Raw genomic sequence first — 20,271 nt, forward strand, 5'->3', positions numbered from 1 at the left:
ATTCACCAGGGTGTTTGGGTGTCTCTGTGGGTTGTGTGCCACAGAGCCTCCTGTTACTAGCAGAAAGGCTTTAGGCTAATTACCAAGTATATTCCACTGTGGTATTGAGCAGTCCCACAGGAGCAGCTCCATGGACGGTTGCCTTTTTGTCAGAGGGCCCCCATAGGTGGGAGTTGCTGTGGAGGGGCTGCTTGCTTTGCTCATGGTGTGAGATGTTCCTGCCTTATTTATTTCTCACTCCTCTCACTGGAAAAGATGATGAGCTACAATTTTCTTATCCCATAATTATCGATACAGTAGCTGGTAAATGCTTCCTTGTCTTCTCACAGTCTCAAAGGTTACCTTGTTAACAAGGAGGTCTTCAGATATTCGCCACCAGTGTTCCCTCTGTGGGGGAGTGGGGTGATTTTAATTGTTGTTTGATACTGTTCACATGGGCAGACTACAAGATAACAAGGGAAATGATTGTCTGCTTCACTGATCAGAGGTTGTTATAATCACTTGCTTGGTGCAGTGCATTCAGTTCCTGACAAACCGAAGAGCATTTGCCATTTTGGCTGATGCTATTTTTATCCTTGACACATACCAGTCAGGTATGGCTTTGTTGCATCAAATCGCAAGTGATGTTTGATTTTATTTTTTTTTTAATGTCTCTAGAGGCATATATTTTGAAATGCCAGCAGGAGGCAATATGATTGTAAAGTATTTAGGAATGCCAGTTATGTGATGATTGGTCTGCATTAGAGCTCAGAGCCCACCAGAACGCACTGTGACCTTAGAAGGGAATTTGCCTTCTTTGCCTGTATCTGATGAGGAGAAAGGTTTGCATGATGATGGCTTGTGTTCTCTGGAATTAAGTACCTCAGCTCCATTTTTTTGCATTTGCAAAAAGCAGTGTGTCAAACCTCTCATGGGGATGGATGGATCTGCATGCTGATTTTTCTCTATACTGATTCATGTTCTTGCACATCTGCCTCATTTCCATGGGGAGAAAAAAAAAAAGTATGTATCCCCAAAACATTTTCTCTTACTGATATCTAGATGGAATAGAATGGCATTAGCTTTGGTTTCTCACGATTTATTTGTTAATTCTGCTACACTGGTTGACTTCTGGTGTTGTTTCTTCTGTTTGTTCAGGTTTTTGATCATTTTTTATTATTTTGTTTGTTTGTTTCTCTGGGTTGTTTTGTGTTGGTTTTTGGTTTGGGTTTTTTTTTTTTTTGAGCGCTGGCGGAAAAAACTTGCCTGAAAAAAACATAGGACGTAGGGACTGTCTCCAACATTGAATATCCTGCATTTTGGGTATAGGCTCTGTTTTTTTGTGCGACCTTGTACATGAGAGAACAGTTTTTGCTACTGATGCATGAGGATCTTCCCTCTGCTCCTGTTTCTATGAAGTGTGCCTATGGAGTGGGATAATCAGCTTCTTCTCTCCTTCTCTTGTTGTTATTAGTTGTTGCTGTTCCCAGAAAGCTCCCTGATTTTTTGGGTTTGACTGGGCCCTTTTGCCCTCTCCTGTGTGGTGTGTTGGTCCTTCAGCTCTTGGCAGCTGGGAGAAGCCATTGGCCATGCTGTGTGAAACAGGATGAGATTTTGTCCTGAGGGATTTGGCCCAATGTGTATGAAGCTCATACATTCTATAAATAAGCAGCCTGCATATGTTATCCAAAGTATCCAAAGTAGGAGGATGGCGTCAGAAGACATTTACCGCTTGCCTGAAGAGCAGTCAGTTTAGATGAAAGCTTTATGGTCCAAGTTTTCCAAAGAGCTCACTCACGTGATTGAGGTCAGCTCTCATTTAGCCACTAAAATTAGTGACAGGGCTTCTAGGCAAACTGGCTGTTTTAGGTGCTAAACAGCTTTGACAGACTGGCTATAAAAGTTCCCAAAAGGAGTGCTGAGTGTTAAAAGAGAAAACTAATTGTTTATGAAGTTTATCTAACAGGATCTTCTGGAATCATCTCCCTCATACTTTTGAAAATCTTCTGCCTTGTGCTCAGGTAGTGCAAACTTGGAGATATCTGCAGGCATGTACAGCTAGATACAGTTCTATAACACATGCATAGCTGGATTAATTCTCAACTGACTAATTATTTGAGCTGCTGAGCTCTAAAGCGATGCAAAATTGAATGCAAGTAGTCAACGTTGCATACCAGCTTCCAACAAGAAAATGGGAGTATAACATTGCATCCCCAGAAATTGTAAGGTTTTAAAAACAAACAAACAAAAAAAATCCCGACAACCCATCTTTCCTCTCTTCACTCCTAGTTTTCTTGTTGCTGTTCTTTGCTCTTTGTTTTTATCTCTGAAAGCTTAAAATGTTCCCTTCAATGAGCAGAGTGAGGAAGGCCAATGAGGATACTATGAAGCTGGAGCTGGAACTAAAAAGGAAAGTTGGGATACAGCAAGAACCTAATAATAGTGTTTCATTTGTTATTCTGAAAATTTACCATGAAAAGGAAGAGGAAACAGCTAGGATTAATATAGGTCTCACTTGCATTTTGACTTCTTGAAGTCAGAGAGAACAAGAAGTGTTTGTAAAGAAGTAAAAAATTGAAGTACTCTTTTTGAGCTTTTCATATAAATCACTTTACTCCATGGCATGAAATATCTGTAAAATATTTTCTGTATATCTTGCAGAATCTTGTTTCTTTAGAAAAGACTTGAGCCCTCTTTCTTGCTGTGTCAGGTACCTTAAGTTTAATGGAAAAATCACAAGATTTGGTAATACAGGTGGCAACAAATGAAATCGAAGACCTTTGCTGACCTCCTTAGCTGTGAAAGATGCTCTGTCTCATGCTGCCTGGCTTGTTGTAACTCACACAGAAGTACTGCAAGTAGGACTGCCCAGTTTCTTAAATGAATGAATAAGTAAAACGCTGAGTTCACTCTATGCACTAACTTAATCCATATTTGCAAACAAACTTTTTGTAAAACTATTTCAGTAACAGTCAAATTTTCCAAGCCAGGATGTGGTGGTAGGTGTTTAATAGAGCTTTCTGGGGCTATAATAGAGAAAGATGTAATTAATTCTTATTTCATGTATGAGCATTTGGTAGGAAAGAATTTGCATGTAAGAATGAGCCTTTTATGTGGATGGGAAAAACAGAGTTCCACAGACACAGAGCTCAGCTGATCCATCATACTTATGTGTTTCAGACTTTCACAGCAAAAGCTTATAGCTGCCCAAAATCACACCTATGTGAAGCACTGCTACTAGAGAGCTGGTGCTCTGCAGGCTTATTCCAGGTTTTGGTGGGAACATGATCAAAATAGCCAAAGCTGTCCCTAACTGTCAGCACTGTAGATGAAATGTAAATAATAAGTACTCAAAGCAGGACTTTTGGTGGAAATGCCCTTGCAAAGCCATTGACTATATCTGCAAGCGAATCTGCAAGTTCATTAATCACTTATGGAAAGGAGTTTTCTATATTTCATGAGCTAGGAGATACATTTATAATTAAGACAAATGAAGAAAGGGTGGTTCTGCAGCTTGCTTTATGGCAGTAATGGAGAGCCAGAGCTTTATTTCAAGAGCATACCTGCTATCCATTGGGAGCTGAAGCACACACTGAAAGATAAGGCCATGGCCTTTGATCGTTTGTCAAAATTAAACCTTGCTGAATATCCTTGCTGGGTGAGATTCAGCCTTTGGATGTGCAGGTGGTTCTTATTAAAGAGCCATTCTCTTATCTGAGAGCTAAATGCAGCTACAGGAGTCCTATCCCCACTAAAATCTGATCAGAGTATAAAAGAGAATTTTTGCTCTCAGTTCTATGGAGGGAGTGCTATTGTATCAGTGAATGAAGTCCTGCAGAGCTCTGATCAAAATGATCTTCATGGAAACTATCACGCTGAGTTTAGCCATCTCTGGGTATTTTTTATTATTATATCTTCGTCAGTGATCACTCAGAGGAAAGTTTTCAGACTTTCCAGGAAATTAACTGAAGATCAGTTACTGCTCTGTCTTCCAAATGTATGGCTCTGCAACTAACAGTGGATCCAGACGTACAGTGATAAACAATCTCTCAGTGCTCTAGCCCATCAAATAGAAATTTGCTTCCTCAGGAGTAGGCAAAATGAAATTGGTGCATTACAAACAAATTTATTAAAAGTTGCATTCATTCCTTCATGAAACATGAAGAATCATCAGTCCTTAGCAGGGAATGAGATTTTTTTATTTTTTTATTTTAATGTGTCTGAGAAATCCAGTAAGAGGACAAGCATGGAGTAAGTTTACCTTCTGAATGTCAGAAGCAAAGGCCAAAGTGATTAATGGCTGCATAATCTGGCTGTTCAGAAACAAGGAGCTGAGGATCATAGCTAAATTGTTTGCAAGGCAATTTGGCTTGACCTTAATGAGAACTGAAGTCCTGCAGAGCAGGGAGGAGTCTATTAATCTCTCTGGCACTGGAAGCATCTGGGATTTCTCTTCTTGTGTCACTGCAAACACATTTGTCATTTATGCAGTCTAAAGGAAGACAAGATTCTATTTATTTTTTAATAGTACTAAAAAGAACAACAGGAAACATTCAGCTAGGATTCCGATTTCAATTCCTCCCCTTTTGTTGAGGGGATCAGGTGCCCCAAAGCTTTTTCTAAAGCAAGAAGAGCGATGTGTGGCATTAAGGAGCTGAGCAGATGGTGATGGCAGCTCTTCTGAATGCGTCCCTCCAGGCTGCTTCAGAACACAGTCCAGGAAGAAGCTCAGGGGTGACTCCAGGCCTTCTGGCTGCTTTGAGCTCGCTATGTTCTGGAGACCAAGAGGCAGTTGTACAAAATCCTTTTATTCTCTTCAGTCTGCAAGAAGAACGTTCCAGCTTCTTCCTCTTCACAAACTTTGTTTAGCACGTCCTTTTGTCTTGGGCCTTCCTTGATGCGGGAAAGGAGAGGTGTTACAGTGGGATAACAAAAAGCTCCTGATCACCTTTGAGAGGAGACACCTAAGGCAGATTTCTCATCTGAAGGGTTTTGCTTACGTACAAGTAAATAAAAGCAGGGATGTTCCACCAGTTGGTGGCCAATGAAAAATAAGAGCACATTTTCAACCTTTGCCATACAGCAAAGTGCTGGTATCTTCATCTACTCAAGTTCTAAAAAATAATTTCTCAGTTGTTTTTGGGCCTCCTGTCACCAACAGCTGAGGAGCTCATCTGTCAGGAGCCTGTTTTGTACAGGTGTGTATTGGAGAAATAACAAAAGCAAATGCCTCCTCCCAGCATCACAGTGCCAAAGAGCCCTGATTGGATTGCTCTAAGGGTAGCCATCTCTACAGCAAGTCTTAGTGTTTGGGCAGGGGGTGATTCCATTTCCTCATCTCCTGACTACAGCATAGGTATGGGCTGGTTTTCTCCATGTGAATATTTACACATAAGGGTGGTGATTACTAGGTGTGAATAATGCATCTTAAATTCCACTTGGTGGATTATTTTTGTATTAATGAAGACGATGAAAGAACATCCTGTGGCTGTTTGCACACCTGTTCACTGTATGCTTATTTGCTTGGACTGAGGTTCTGCTATAATGTCCAATTGAGACCATGCAAAAGCTTCTAGTGATGTCAGTGAACATTGCTCTCAGCTGAAATTGCTTTTGTCTTGTCTTCTTCCTTAGAAAAAACTGTGTCATTTTTTTAAGAGAGGGATTTATCTGCGTTCTTTCACTGCCTACATTTACCTTGCTGTAGACTCTGCTTTGTCTGTCCTGTTTTCCTATCTGCACTTAATTTGTTAATGCTTCCAATAAATCCTTCCAGGACCTGCTCTTTAGGGCCTAATTTTCAGTCTGTCCTCTTATTCTTTTCACCCACCAAATCCAGATGCTATTTGTCAGTGTTGATAGTGTTTGTTTGTTTATTTGTTTGTTTTTTCCTTAATCAGTTATCCAGGTTTTCCAGGATTTTTTATTCCTCTTTCCCTTCTTTCTCCTCAGCTCTCTCTATGCAGGACAGTGCCCGAGGCCAAAGAACAGGTGTGCCATACCAGTTGTACCTTTCATGTTTGCAGAGTGACACTGCAGTTATGTGAATGAAAGCTGTGCAGACCTCTAGATGATATAAGCTAAGGGAAAACAGCTGCAAGCTTCTGGGTTGCTCTGAAAGAGTACCAGAGAAATTTTGGGGCTTTCTTGGAAGGAGCAGCAGGCTAAGGAACAGGCTCAAAGTCAACACTTGTATTGCATATAATGGGTTTTTGTTCCAAAACAGGTTTTTTTCATTTTGAGTCATGTCATTCCTAATTCTCTTTTACTGGTAGTGTTATTACCTACTCTGGAAAGATATCTTAGCTTTTTGGACACCCAATGTTTCAATGGGATCTCTTATTTTAGCAGGAAAATAATTCCATGTTCAACTCATAGCAGTATCTTTTGCTACCTGTTTTTAATGGAAAAAGCAAAGAGGAGTTCGATATACTGCAGTTCATAACTGTAATATACAGCACATTCTTCCATCCTTTTTTGGGGCAGATCTGCCAGAATTACATGGAGCACTCCTGTGGGAGCAGGAGACGCAGAAAGTGCTGCCATCCATCTTTGCCTGCACTTAGCCAGCCCCACTGATGTGTAATGGTGAAAAGGCTTTCCAAAGCCATTCAACTTTAGAAACCTGAGTTACCATCATCACTGCTATATCATAGTCTGACAGGAAAATGATTTGTTGGTCAATAATTTGTTTTGTAAACATGCACATTTGGTTCAATTTCATTGGACACTGTCCCTCGTGGCAAATTCAGAAGGCTCATCCTCATGCAAAGGAAGAATGAAATAGCAAGCAGTTTGCTTACCAGCAGATCACAGAGGAATGGATCGGTACTAATGTTGCTTCAGGAAAGGGAGATGCTCCCAGGCATTGGGAGCTGGACCCCATTTCGTCTCAGTGCTGACATCCAGGCAGGGTCAAACAGCCAAAACCTGATGCTCATGTTTCTGCACAGAGTGGTTTGGTTTCAGACACTGGGGTGTCCTGAGCACTGGAGCTGGTAGAGGCCCAAGAAGGGAAACATTTGTCTGTTTTTTGCCCTCGTGCATTGCGGCCTAGGGAAGGGGCTGGCCCGGTGCCAGCCTATGGCAGGCAGGGGCTCTGCACACACTTATGGGTCTGAGCAAATCTACTTGTGCTAATGGTCTTATTGAGCTCAAGCCTGGATACATTACCAATCTACACAAAGAGAAATTAGCACCCAGATTAGATTAGTCGCTGAAGGCTGTGAACATACAGCTGTTTGCCAAATTGCACACTGACTTTTTTTTTTTTTCCTGCATAGACTTTTACTGATAGCAATTTGAAGGCAATCATTAGAGCCATCAGCCTTTGAATGAGAAATTTCAAGGGACACTTCAGGATAAATCTGCTCTTCCACTGTAAGAAATTATTCCCTATTTGCTCTAGGCTATGGAAAGCAATTACATGAATTTTGCACAATAACCTGTTTCTTCCAAACAGGGGTAGAACTTCTGCCTATAAACAGATGTGCTTTTACTTCCAATTAACCTTGTGGGTGTGTAAACATAAGAAAAAGTGTTTTTTCTATTTGAATTTAGTAACCAGAAATATAATTGGAAGAAAGAATCATAATTTACAGTCAGAACATGAGACTCTGGCTGGTTTTGTTCCTTTCTTCTGCAAGGCAGCTGGACTTGTGAAAACAGGCGTCCCCGTTCTCAATGAATCATAAATATTGCAGGCTTTATTCCTTATCAGCTCCTAGGTTCCAAGGTTTAGGAAAGAGCACGATATTCATTTTTGGAGCTCAATTTGCCACAACTCATTCTGTTTGAGTTTGGTGGTTTTTTTCTTCAAACTTCAGCAGTAGTTTTCTATCCCAGGTACTCCAAAGCTTCCCTGCAATCCTTGGGTACTGCTGAATTCATGCCCTAATTATATTAATATTAAAGAGATGCAACTGTAACTCTACTCAGACACTGATCTGCCTCATGTAGGCCTTATTCTAAGGGCTGCTATCAATTTATGTGTTACCTATTTGAGCTATAGTGAAAATGCTTTAATATTACTACTGTTATTAAAATAAGACATTAATAATACTTAAAGCAATGGTTATCTGCTCTCCCTGCCAGCCTGCTTGACTGTATTCATATTAGTATTTCTAAGAGAAAGCATTTATCTGTATGACTCCTGTGCCACTGAATTTGTTTGAAAATCCAGAGAGCGTTTGCTTTGATAAAATTTGATCAGGGAAGGGGGAGGGTCTTCCTATTTATCTTCAGATTCCCATCCTTTAGAATTTCTTTGTTGGGTGTTCTCAGGTTGATTCTGCAATTAGAAGCTGTAATTGGGTTTCCATGAAAGTTGAGATTCCTGCATTCCCCAGGAGTTGAATTTTTCGTTAAAACCACCACCCAACACCAGAACACTGGATCTCAAAATGGTTTGTAAAGGTGGGACAAAATAAATACCACAGGCTGTCAGGTGATGTACACTGCTGCAAGTGCCTCTGCTTTTGCTGAGCTCTGGGTTTTTGTGGAGGGAGCATGAAGCTGCTCCAACCAGACATATCCAGGTCTTCAGCCAGGCTGAGGATGGCACAGATGCAGCCCCAGTGTTCATGTTAGTGTGTCGTGTGTTAAGGAGCCACATAATTGCTGTGTGATGACTTCAGTTGGTCTGTGTGCGATGGGGCCTGCCTAGGACCTGAAAGAATGGACTATGAAATCTTTGGTTGCATCTTCTGGGACTCTTGCAAAGGTTAAGCCTACTGCTTCAACTTTCCAAGGAGCAGATGCACTGGGAAGGCAAAAATAATAACGCATCCTATGTGTCCATCCTCTCAGCTCAGCCAAGTATAAGAGTGACTCAAAAATTTTCCCCCAGTTTCTTGTTTTAGTTCAGTGATCTTAGCACAGCATAGGAGAAGTTGTTTGTAGCATGCTGAGATCCGAACTGCTATTCAACCAGCACCAAAGATTTTAGGATTTGGTGGGGAGAAAGCTTTACCTCTTCTAATTGCTCGTGCATTTCACTTTGGGGAGAGTATCAATGTTGAAAAAGACCAGCCCAACTGAAAAGCATTGGCACATCGTTAACAAAGTAACATTAATGTGAACATCACAAATGCATGAATCTGATCCAAATGGCCAGTTGCATTCTTACTGCATTGCTTGCTGAAGGGCTCAAGACCATACAGGAGTTAATCACGGAAGTCAGATAAATGGGGAGCATTGGTAAGCCAGAAAGGAGAGTCATTGAGAACCCGAATTAGTAACAAACTAGAGAGACAGTTTTTGTAATTTGGTACTGTCTTCTGGCTGAAGAGGCACTTGGGCTCTTGTCCTCCCATGGGCAGTGGTCCTCATGGCCTTGTCACACCAGAACTTCAGAACGGTGCTTGTCTCACCCTAGGTGTCACTATTCCCTCCTTTTAGATGCTGGAGAGACAGTTGAACTCATGCATTTTTTTAAATAAGACAAATATTTGAAGTAATGTATATGATTTCACATGTAAACAAGCCTGATGTGATTATGCAGCAGCAACCAACAGAAAGCACAGCAATTTCTATAACAGGTCCTGTCTCTAGGTCTGTCCTAACTGAAAGAACCACCACCACAGCAGCAGAGCAGACAGGTTTTTGGGGTGTTTTTGTTTTTTTTTTTTTTTGTTTTTTTTTTTTCCTCCTAGCTGCCATGCTTCTTTTCCAGCCTAAAAACAAAACCTATTCCTTTGCTTCACGATTCATGAGCCTTCAGAGACAGTGTGCGGGAAGACAGTCAGGTCTGGGACACTTTCATCTTAATGGTGCTCTGTGTGTGTGCAAGCATCCTGGGGGGGCCCTCTTGGGGAAAGAGGGGAAGAGAAGAGCTGCAGAGCCCAAGGCAGTATGGAGCACAGATAAGGAGATGAAACAATAGCTGTGACACCAGGAGCCTTCACGAAATTGCTTGGAGAGGATGTTACTGAGTCAAGTGCATGCATAGAGCACATCCACTCACAGCCAGGTGGTTAACTCTTTCTCTTCCCTTCCCCACGAGGATCAAAAAAACGATACAAGGAATGGAACACCTTCCTTATGAGGATAGGCTGAGTAAGCCCAAACAATTCCATGATTTTCTTTACTGTGTAATTTAATGAATAGTTTTTAATGACATGCAAACTTGTGAATACTGAGTCTAGCATTAATGTTTCTTGTCTTTTTCTTCCAATGGTTTAAATTTCCTTGCCGGGAGTGTATGTGTAGATTTAGCAATGCATGATCCATGCTCTGGCTGAGATGGGAAATAAGAGATTTCCTTATCTGACATCCAGAAGTAGAACCAAGGAGATGTTCTCAAACACTGTGCATTATTGATGCCCCATTTCCTCATTAATGCAAAAAAATAATAATATGGAGGGGCTTCCACTGTGCTAATGGGATTACCCACCCAAATCTCCTCTGTGTCAGTGGAAGGGCATGTTCTGGTTCTCTGCCCTCACCTTAGTGCTGGATAGCAATTGAATTATTTGTTAGCTAGTGAAAGTAAAAATAATTTCAAGTTTGATTTGTTGTTGTTGTCAGTATCACTGAGGGCTTTTCAATCCCTTTTACTTTGCCTTACAACTCTGAGATATAATTTGAAAAACAAATTGAAAACGTTTCCATTTTTTTCCCATTTCGATGCTGGTGATGGTCAGTGTTTCAGTTAGCCCCTCATTTTCTCCTATATAAAGCACTGCCCTTTATTGTATTGTTTCACCTACCTCTGCTTGACTGTGCAATATGCTTCCAGAAGAGCACTTTAGAAATGAATGCATCTCCCATTAGCACTGATAGCAATGACATGCCTGTGCTGGTGAAGGCTGCTGTGTCGCTCACTGTGTTGTCTGATGTGCATTGTAGATGAAGACAAGGCAGGCATTGACTCTAGTACAGAAAAAGTAAGCTGTGCTCCTCTTGAATCACAAGCTGAGAGAAGCACGACTACCTTATCCTTCAGGGTCCAGCAGCAATGCTGTTTCTTGAGACTGTAGCAAATACAGGACACAAGGGAGCTTGAAGGGAAGGTGGTCAAAGGCTGTATCAGAGGGGTGGGGGCAATTTCAGGGGTCATCCTTTACCTGAGCTGTGCAGGGTGCTGTGGGCAATCAGGCTGTATGGCTCTCCCTTACTTTGGATGACTGAGGCAGGGGTGGCATTGAGTTAAATGAGCGTTTGAGCTGCCCCTTCCTGCTAAGGCTTGCATGTCACTTCAAATCTGATTCAGTTTTGCTGAAAATTCTTACTTATATTCTCACTACTGCTGCTTATTTTTCTAAAATCCCCCTGTGTTTGATATCCACACCAGCACAAAAACTTCACAGACTGTACTCAGGGAGAGTAAAAGGAGCAGTGCAATAGCTTGTGCTGAGCAGAGGTGACCTCTGAACTAGCAAAAACAACTGTGGAACGACGAGTAAATCTGAAGGAAGCCACTTTTAAACCAAGATGGGGGGGTTGAGTTGGGGCTGGGTAACTTATTGCAGGTTGTGCAGGCACTTTAACCAGTCTTGTTCAAATGTGTGCATGGAGAGCTAGGAGCGATTTGTTCATTGTAATGAGCCTGATCTTGTGAGGCTGTGCATGTTGTCAGTAATGGTGCCCAGGTTCTCTGCTCTAAGGGGAGAGGATGCATCTACAGGAAGGAGAAATACAAGTTCAGGAGGATGGAAGTGCAAGGCTCTGGAGATTAATGATGGAAAACTGGCATCTGTTCAGAGAGAGGAAAGTAAGCAGGAAACAGGAGTTTAAATTAGGCCACAGCTCCCTGAGCAAAACACTCCGGTTATAAATATTCTGGTAGCATGTAGAGCAGGGCTGGTTGTGCTGTTTGCTTTCCTTGCAGCGGTGGTATCAGTGTGTTATTTGTGCTGATATTCTGCTCTGCTGCCAAAGCCACGCACGGCATCTCAGGTGAGTGAGGATGTGTGGTTTGGCAGCAATATAAAGCTGCAGCAAGACAGAAGCAGTGGCTTGAGTATGTTAAATTGTTCAGCTGGTGCCCATGATGACAGTTTTAGAGGGCCTTCTCAAAGCAGCAAAGCTCGTATACCACAGGTTCACCTTAAGCTTTCTTGTCAAGCTGGTACAAGAACCCCAAGAGAGTCACCTCCACTCCTCCCTAGACCTAAAGCAGACAGGCAAGGGGAAAGTGATGCACAAGGAGAAAATAAGCAGTGTTTGAGGACTTAAATGGATGGGAGATCTGGGAGCAGCAAGGCTGCGGACTTCAGGGAGAAAATTGTGTGCCCATTCTCAGTTGTGACAGTGCCATTGTCAAGGCTAACATCTGTAGTGATCAGGAGGCTTAATTTAAAAGGAAGGCTTTTTATGTTAAACTCCACTTTCTCTTAATAAATTAATAGCTTTTCAACTGATATTTAGCCAGTTAGGACTTCAAACCAGCTGTATTTGCCCCATGCAAATATGATGTGGTGGTAGATGCATTGTTATTTTTGGAGTTGAGTTTCATACAAGGCGAGCAAGAAAGAGATTAAAGTGTTGCTGGAGAGGTGTTGGCAAAGGGTTTCCAAGGGAAATGTGGGCTACAAAGGAACCATGAGAAACTTTCTGGCTCTGGTATTACCGTCTTCTTGGCCAGGGGTGGAAACAAATAACCCAAATGGATTCCTTACACATCTCTTTGATTCTATGCTAATCATATCTGCTTTGGGGACCAGATGCATCCCTTTCCCCAGCCACAGTTTCCAGCTTCCATGAAACAATTACCAATTTCTCTTAGATTATGTTTTGAAATGTACCACCTATTCATTATTTATTTTGAAGAAAATAGGCCATTTGTGCATTTTGAAATTGCAATCCGTGATGATTTTTCTCTGTGAGAATTTGTAAGGTTTTATTTATCAGCTACCTAATGAACACTATGATCTTCTCAAACAGCAATTGCACAATAGGAAAAACAGACTCTGTGAGAAAAAACACCCTGGATAGCAGTCTAAGCACAGTTCAATCCTGTGAAATCAAAAATTGGATACAATAGTTTAGGTGAATTGAAGCTGAAAGAAAGTAAAATCTCTTTGCAGACCTAGGATGCAAGGGAAAGTCAATCTGAATATCAAATTGACCCTGCTGCAGGGGAAAACAATTTAGCATGAGGTATTTGCCACTTTTGAATGTGTTTCTTACCCATGGATTAAGTGGTGTGCTCAGGGAAAAAAAAAATAAGAAAAATGACCAGGAGGTGAATATAAAGTCATGAGAAAATAAGGGGCTAGATCCAAATGTAACCCTCAGATCATTTTGAGATGATGCCTGTCTGGCTGAGGGAAAGCAGCACAGTAAGCTATGAGGCTTTCCTTGATAGGAGTGTTCCTTTATGCAGAAATTATACAGCCATCAACACCAATTTTGGCATGGCAGCTCAGGGAAAGCAGTAATGAGCACAGGGCAAGTAGGATCAAGTGTGTGAGAAAGGAAGAACAAATACACAAGCAGAGTGACTGGGATGTCTGTAGTGAGGAGCATATCCTGGTCTCAGCAAAGTTATTGGAATTTTTGTCATTATTGCAAAAAGAAAAAAAGGAGAAGTCTTTTTGTAATTTCTTTGTGTGTGTGTGTGTGCGCTTTTTTTGTTGTTGTTTTGTTTTTTCCACAGTGATCTTGTTAGAGAGATACGTAGACAAACAGTACTCTTCAAATGTCAGAAGAGTTTGGATTCATCACCTATCGCACTGCCCTGAGACCCAGATCAGAAGTGATTTCATTCATGAAGCCTCACTGCCAGAGCTCGTTAGTGAAGTGTTCTCTTTTCTCATAATTACCTGTTGCAGACATCCCCTGTGCTCTTCAGCTTCTCCCATTCTGTTCACTTTCCCTTTGAGCTAAGTGCAGCTTCCTAAAAAGCCAGCCTGTTTTGCTACATTTGCAAGGTAGGAGAGAACAGACCTGCTGGATAGGCGATGAGCACAAATGTAACAGCTAAATGGGAAGCTAGGGTGGCAGGAACAGGAGCAGGAGATTGTACCTGTTAGTTACCATTGAGTCTCAGGAGAGCTTTGCCAATAAATTCCATTAAAATAAGAGTTTCAGCCTTTAAAACTACCATTCAGTGCCTTGTTACATTAAATAAGCTAGCAAAGACCGTATGTTAGTCTCTGACAGGGCTACATTTGGGTGAAAACCATGCTGAATTATTTATTTTGTCATTAATGTCACACAAACTGCAGTAAGGAGAATTATATGGGCTGCAGAAGTGAGCAGCACTAAGCCAGATACAAGCAAATGGAATTGTTATTCTTCAACACCAGCCGTGGGTTGCAGCCTCCTAATGCATCTATGAGAGGAGAAGTGAATGGTAAATCAATGGAAAGGTTCACACCTGACTGACAACCTTTAAATAATGTAAAGGGTCCCTCAGCACATGATAGGGTTATATAATCAGCATTTGAAGTCAGGGAGACTTGCAGGAGAAGTATTTTGGAAGTTTTGCCTTTGTAGCTGTAAAGCTCAAAGAGTAACACACCTGGAAAGAGGGATGGCAAATTATAAGTTTGCCTGAAGAGTGAGAAAATAAGGACATTTTAATTAGTCTGAATGAAATTCTGTTAAAAGTCAGCCTTTGGTAAGCTGTATCTGTGCAGCATGGTGCAGAGGATACAAGGGCATGGTTCTCTCCATGATGTTTGAGGCAAGAAATGGATCCAATGAGGTAGAACCAGGGCCGGCCTGGGAGTGGGACTCAGCCCTCCGGGATATCATTGTAAGCCATTTGATGTGTCCTCCAGTTGTGGATTCTCAGAACATTTGTAGGGAGGGTCAAACAGCTTTTTGAGTTTGCATGTAATTTGTCTCTTTTTCCCTTCATCTGAGAGCCAAGCAGCATGGCATACGCCATCTCAAATTCCCCTTTGGAGGGGAAAAGCAGCAAGCAGCAGAAGGGGGAATCATACTTGCTGCATCAAACTCCTGCCTTATGTACTGAGCTTCCCAATATTATTATTCCCATATTAGATGCTGCAGGTTAGCTGATGGAAAAGGCCCAGCATGGGCGGGTGTCTGTAGAGATAGAGGCACAGGGACATGAGGCTTTGGATGCCTTCTGTCGTTTCTTGTGTTCTTAATGATCTTAATTTTAGCTAGGAGCCTTTTGCTCCTTGCACTGTTCAACCAGGGTTTGGATAATCTGGATATCTCTTAGCTGTGGAAATACAATTTAGAGTACCCTGGATGTTTACAGCTGTGTTCCCCCCATAAAATGATCACTGTTCCTTGCATAAACAGCTGTGCAAGCACAAGCAGGAGGGTGTCAGAGAGAAACTGTATGGTTACAGGTTATAGTCATGGTCACCCCTAGCTCTGCGTGTCTGTGTGTTGCTTTGCATTCTCTGCAGATCTGCGCATGCTGTCTTGCCTGTGGGCACCTACTCCCTTTCTGAATTATGACAAGTCTTAATTTTGCATTTCTGATCTGTTTCTGAGATAGTGAGGAGTCATATACTCTGCAGTGAGAAACAGCAGATAGTAGAAAGATATTTAAAAAGTTTTCGTGCAGCTTCAGTGAGGATATATCTGCCAGGTCATGGAGGTCAGGAGAGTTTGTTCTTACATGTCAGTCTGGAATAAGATGTGTATTGTAATGGTTAGGCACAGCCTCTGACAAGACAAATCAATAGTGACTTCTGACATCCAGAAACAGGGCAATGAAGTTAATTGCAGGTATTTTCTCAACAGTAGAAAAGCTTTAATTTAAAAGTATACTGGAGGAAATTCTGCTTGGTTTTGATCATGAATACTACAAAACAGTCCCCTAATCTGATAACACCATTTGTTTTAGTCAGCTTAGACTATTCTCTGACTTTCTGGAAGTCTCTCATCTTTTCCCAGGCTTTCTTCTCTTTCATCTACCACCCACCAATCTCTTCACTTGATCCCATTCTCCCAGCTGCACACTCTTAAGTTCACGTTTGATTTTGGTGCCTTCAGGCTGTGGGATAGATGGTAAGCACAGCAGCAGCAGTGGAGAGTTGAGTCTCTTGACCTTTTCAGTAGCCCTGTGTTTGATGGGAAGAAGCAGCAGATGACAGAAGCAGGAGGGTCTCTTCACCACTACCTGGCTGGAAATTGAGAGCAGCTCCCTTTACTCTAACTATGAATTCAACGTGGCAGCTTAAAATTTCTCTCCACTAGCAGCTGCCTTTCTCTAGATTTGTTTGGTTGAGTCTCAGTGTTATTTGTTTTCCTCCTAATTTCTATGTCACTGCATGTACACGTCACGCTCCACAAGCAGATATTTTGATGTTTACTCTTTCTGTCCCTCACCAAAGTCATGGATGGAAGCAGCATTGAGGGAGGGGGAAGTGGCCCACTGAAAACTGTTGGAAATGCTCTAGAGGATGAGGACTTCAGAAATTTGATAGTGTGAACAGCAGGCATTTTGTAATTTTTGATGGGAAACCAGGCTACTTCTGATTTAATTCTGCCCCATGAACCTCAGATGGGGTAACTGCTTCAGTTCTTCAGGCCAAGTAAGGTATGATAAAGGAAATCTCTCCCAAATACAGAGTAGAGAACTGACTCAATATTCTCATGCATGCCATGCTGTTATGAGCCGCCTATATGGAACAAACCTGAGAATGTGGTTGCATTACAGTAGGTAAAGCTACTATAGGTTTTGATCTTGCTCTAGAGCTGTTACTTTCCTGAGTAATTATTCAATATTCGTTCAGCAGTTTATTTTCCTTTCCAATAGAAAAATCCTCCTGCAGATGCACATCAGAATGTAAGGTGAACTTCAGAAATGTGTTGTATGGCAGGAAGATTCTATGGTATAATAAGATAAAAAATAAGGAATGCTGTGAGTTCATTAACTGAGACTCTTGTAATCCTCATCCATTATGCTGTTGTTTTCCTTTTCTTTTGTCTATTCATGCACTTTTATTTCATTAAAAAAAAAAAATTCAAGATTTTCTTGAGAAAAAAAAGGATACAGGTGTGTAGACATTTAAAGATATTTTTAGCCTGGTGTTTGAGGAAGATTTTAATATCATTATTGAAAACAACTGAACTTCAGAAAGTGAATTCAGGCTGTTTCAGGGTTGGGGTGATCCAAACTGAACAGCTGCCAGATGCTTGCCTGGGATCTCTGCAGAATTTGCAACCAGCAATTTAGTCTCCTTCTCAAGGAGGGTGAAATTAGAAAGAGGCAGATGATCCACCATCATGTGACCAATCTCTTTCTGTTTCTTTCATGGAAATACTGCTGCTGTTGCAAAAGTCACAAAGGTTCCCACTCCAAAACCTCCCAGTGTGTTGTCCTGGCTGTTTGGGTGGCTGATGACCAGATATTGGAGTACTTTGCTTGCTCTGAGAAAACAAGCCTTCCTCACCCAGATGTTGTCTGCTTGGAACAGCTACACAGACTAATGACAGCTACAATGCAAAAAACAAGATAATTCTTTTAAATAAACTTTCACATGAAAGAATGGGATACAAGCAGCATGACCTTCTTAGACCAAAATCATGAAAACAAAAACAAAAAACGAATCCCGAGTCTCAGTGCCTTTATGAAAGTCTTGGCCAGCGAAACTCCAATGCAAATCATAATCCACTAATTGGTGGCTTTCTGCACCACCAGTTCTGTTTCTTGAAGCAGTAAATTCATCTTTGCATCTCTGTTTTAGAGAAAACCTCAGGGTCCTGCCTGCCTTTGCTAAAGCATGAGTAACAGCAACAGAGGATGGCAATGCCTCAGCATCTCCCTGGGCAGCATAGGCAGCAGACATTATGCAAGGTCTTCTGGGATGCTCTGCTACAAAAAGGAAAAAAAAGTCATTATTTCTGCTTCATTTGTTATCAGCACATAAAGATAAGACAGTGTAAGGCAGTGTTCAGAAGGAGTTAGGCAACTTGCCAGTGTTAGCACGTTAGTTACCCTCAACACATTAAAGCAAAGGTCAGGACAGGATTTATGTGGGGATTCAGAGGAAAGTGGAAGCAGGTAAGCCCTGCTTTGTGGAGAGCCTTCTTTGCTGCCCTGGGGGTTGGCAGTGACACATTTCATTTTACAGATACTGGCAGCTGTAAGAGCGAAGGCAGGATTGAGGATGAGCTGTCAGCCCATTCTTATTCTGGAATTGATGGAGAACAGTGATCTAGAGTGGGACTTGCTCTTAGATGTATATGTTGGCTTGAGCATGCCTTGTGCTGGCAGAACTGGTCTAGCTATATTCACTATTACAGCTGTGATTGCAGAAATTAGGTTAAGAATTGCTTCGGAGTTTGTGACGGGTCAGAGGAGGCTGGATAACATTCATGCAGTCTACAGGTTTGGGGATTTTTTTTTTGCAAAGAATAAGATGGAGCAGCATGCAAGGAAATGTTTATGGGGGAGGAAAGTGAGTTCAGAATGCAGAGAGAAAATGCAGGCACAGCATTTCATTTGCTCAGCAAATCTTCCAAATGAATTTCAGACTGAATGGTATAACTTCATGTTGTAGTCAAAACTATTTTGAAATCCACTTTTTTTCTCTCTGCTGCTGCTGAGGATCCAACTGGGTAATGATAGCTGAGTTTCATCTACATTATTCTGGGAGCCAACAGTACTCCACAGCTTATTATTGTAGGATGGCTACAGAAAGTTCTTTTCATTTGTATTCCAAATTCAGCTTCCCTGACTGCAGTACTTTGCTCTGGCATTAACACCTGTAAAATAAATAAATAAAGATAACCCAAACAATTTGTAGCTTTTGATTATCTGTTGCTTTAATAATTTTCTCTGTGTGATAATGATGCCTGGAAGAGGCACAAGGTGTTCTGGTTCTTTCTGCTCAACCATTAGGCTGTATTTTAAAGGGAATCTGGAAAACAGGAGATCCCCACACCTCCATACTCCTGCAGGTCTCCAGGAAAATTGAGATACTAAGTGGATGTTGGCTCGTGCTTGAGCTCCCTGTGTTGTTTTGTGCAATCTCCTTCCATCTCTAATGCTATTTCTCTTGCTGGTATCCCTCCCTCTCCTCTTCCCTACCTTTGGTGACAAAACCTCAAAATGGTTAAGACTTTCTTGATGTGAGGTGTGGGAAATAGTGCCCATCTACGTTGCAGCTGTGTTGCTTTCCCTGTGCAAGCAAAATGCAGAGCACCAGTTACAGCTCAGGGCAGAGCTGCCTGTGTTCCCATGGTCCCTCCCCATGCTGCTGCACTTCTTGATGGGAAGAGTAAAATTTTGTGACAAAGGTAGGGCTTTGTGACAGCAGCAGCAAAAATGCTCTCCTTTCTGACTAGTCCTCCTGGAACGGTCTTTTAGGTCTAACTCTCCAGGGGCTAAAATCAGTGCAGGACTTAAGCAACATGCCTTGGCTATTTGGATAAAATAGCCTAGTTTTGATTAGGTAAGGAATCATAGGATAAAGGGATTTCTTTTTTTCAGAACCGGGCATAGAATAAAAATGTGAAAAGCTGGATCAAATAGCTAAAGCCAATATCTTCCCCCTGAGGCTTTCCTTCAGTTCCTTTGTAGCACATCAACTTAAAAGAGACTTAAACTCCACTTTCTGAAGGTTGTGGATTGAGAGGTGAAAGCCAAAAAGGAAAAGGGAGTTCACATCTGCAGCCTCCTAGGAAATGCTAGTAACAACCTATCATTCTCAGAGCTGGGGCTGACAGTGTTTCTGCCTGTCCTTGTGCATGTTGGTCTTTATCTGAATTATCTGCTGGCACATCCAAAAGGTGATGATGGCATGTGACGTTGGGTGTGATGTGGTCTCTGCCATGCGTTTCCCCTCTCCTAGTATTTGGGAAGGCAGCATGGGTAGAAGAAGGGGGAAAAGTGCTTTTTTCGCTGTTTTGCTCCTGATGCATTTGTCCTGCTTACTGTGCTGCTCAGTCTGGGGCTGATGGGTGTATTTTCACAAACCTGCAGACATACCTATCCTTATTATGCCAGCTTATTGATAAGGTATTTTTGGTATCAAAAGTGGAGCACCGGTATAAAAAGCTGATTTTAATCTCTCTCTTATGCTAAGGAGCCATTCCTGCTGAATGCGGGATCTATGCACCTATTCCCCTCAGAAACAGGGGGAAACAACAGCCTTGAGTCTCATGCTTGTGTGTTAATTTGCTGTACAATACCCAAAATACATGGAAGAGAACAAAACAAATATTCTTACAGGTGTGACAACAAAAGAACAGAAAAAGAAAGAAAGAAATCCCTCAAAGGGAAAGAGAAAAAGAAGGAAAAAGAAAGCGAAAAAGGCTCAGATATTGTGTCAGGTATGTTTGTGTTGTGCTTTTTTGTTTGTTTGTTTGTTTGTTTTTTGCAAGGGTTTTGTGAAAATGCATTTGCTTAAA

At 41.7% G+C, this 20,271-nt stretch overlaps 1 protein-coding gene across 5 annotated transcripts in view; it reads left to right on the forward strand.

Moving 5' to 3' along the window:
• SPTLC3 (serine palmitoyltransferase long chain base subunit 3) overlaps positions 1-20,271 on the forward strand; it is a 398,986-nt gene that overhangs the window by 181,799 nt on the left and 196,916 nt on the right. For 3 of the 5 annotated variants that reach the window (XM_048935741.1, XM_048935746.1, XM_048935747.1), the window contains exon 3: positions 20,093-20,193. The exons of the other annotated variants lie outside the window; for them this stretch is intronic. The gene's annotated coding sequence lies outside the window, so the exon portion shown is untranslated. The remainder of the gene's footprint in view (positions 1-20,092; positions 20,194-20,271) is intronic. 5 annotated transcript variants of the gene reach the window in all.

The sequence above is a fragment of the Lagopus muta genome, chromosome 2, assembly GCF_023343835.1.
Source record: "Lagopus muta isolate bLagMut1 chromosome 2, bLagMut1 primary, whole genome shotgun sequence".
NCBI classification, from domain to species: Eukaryota; Metazoa; Chordata; class Aves; order Galliformes; family Phasianidae; genus Lagopus; species Lagopus muta.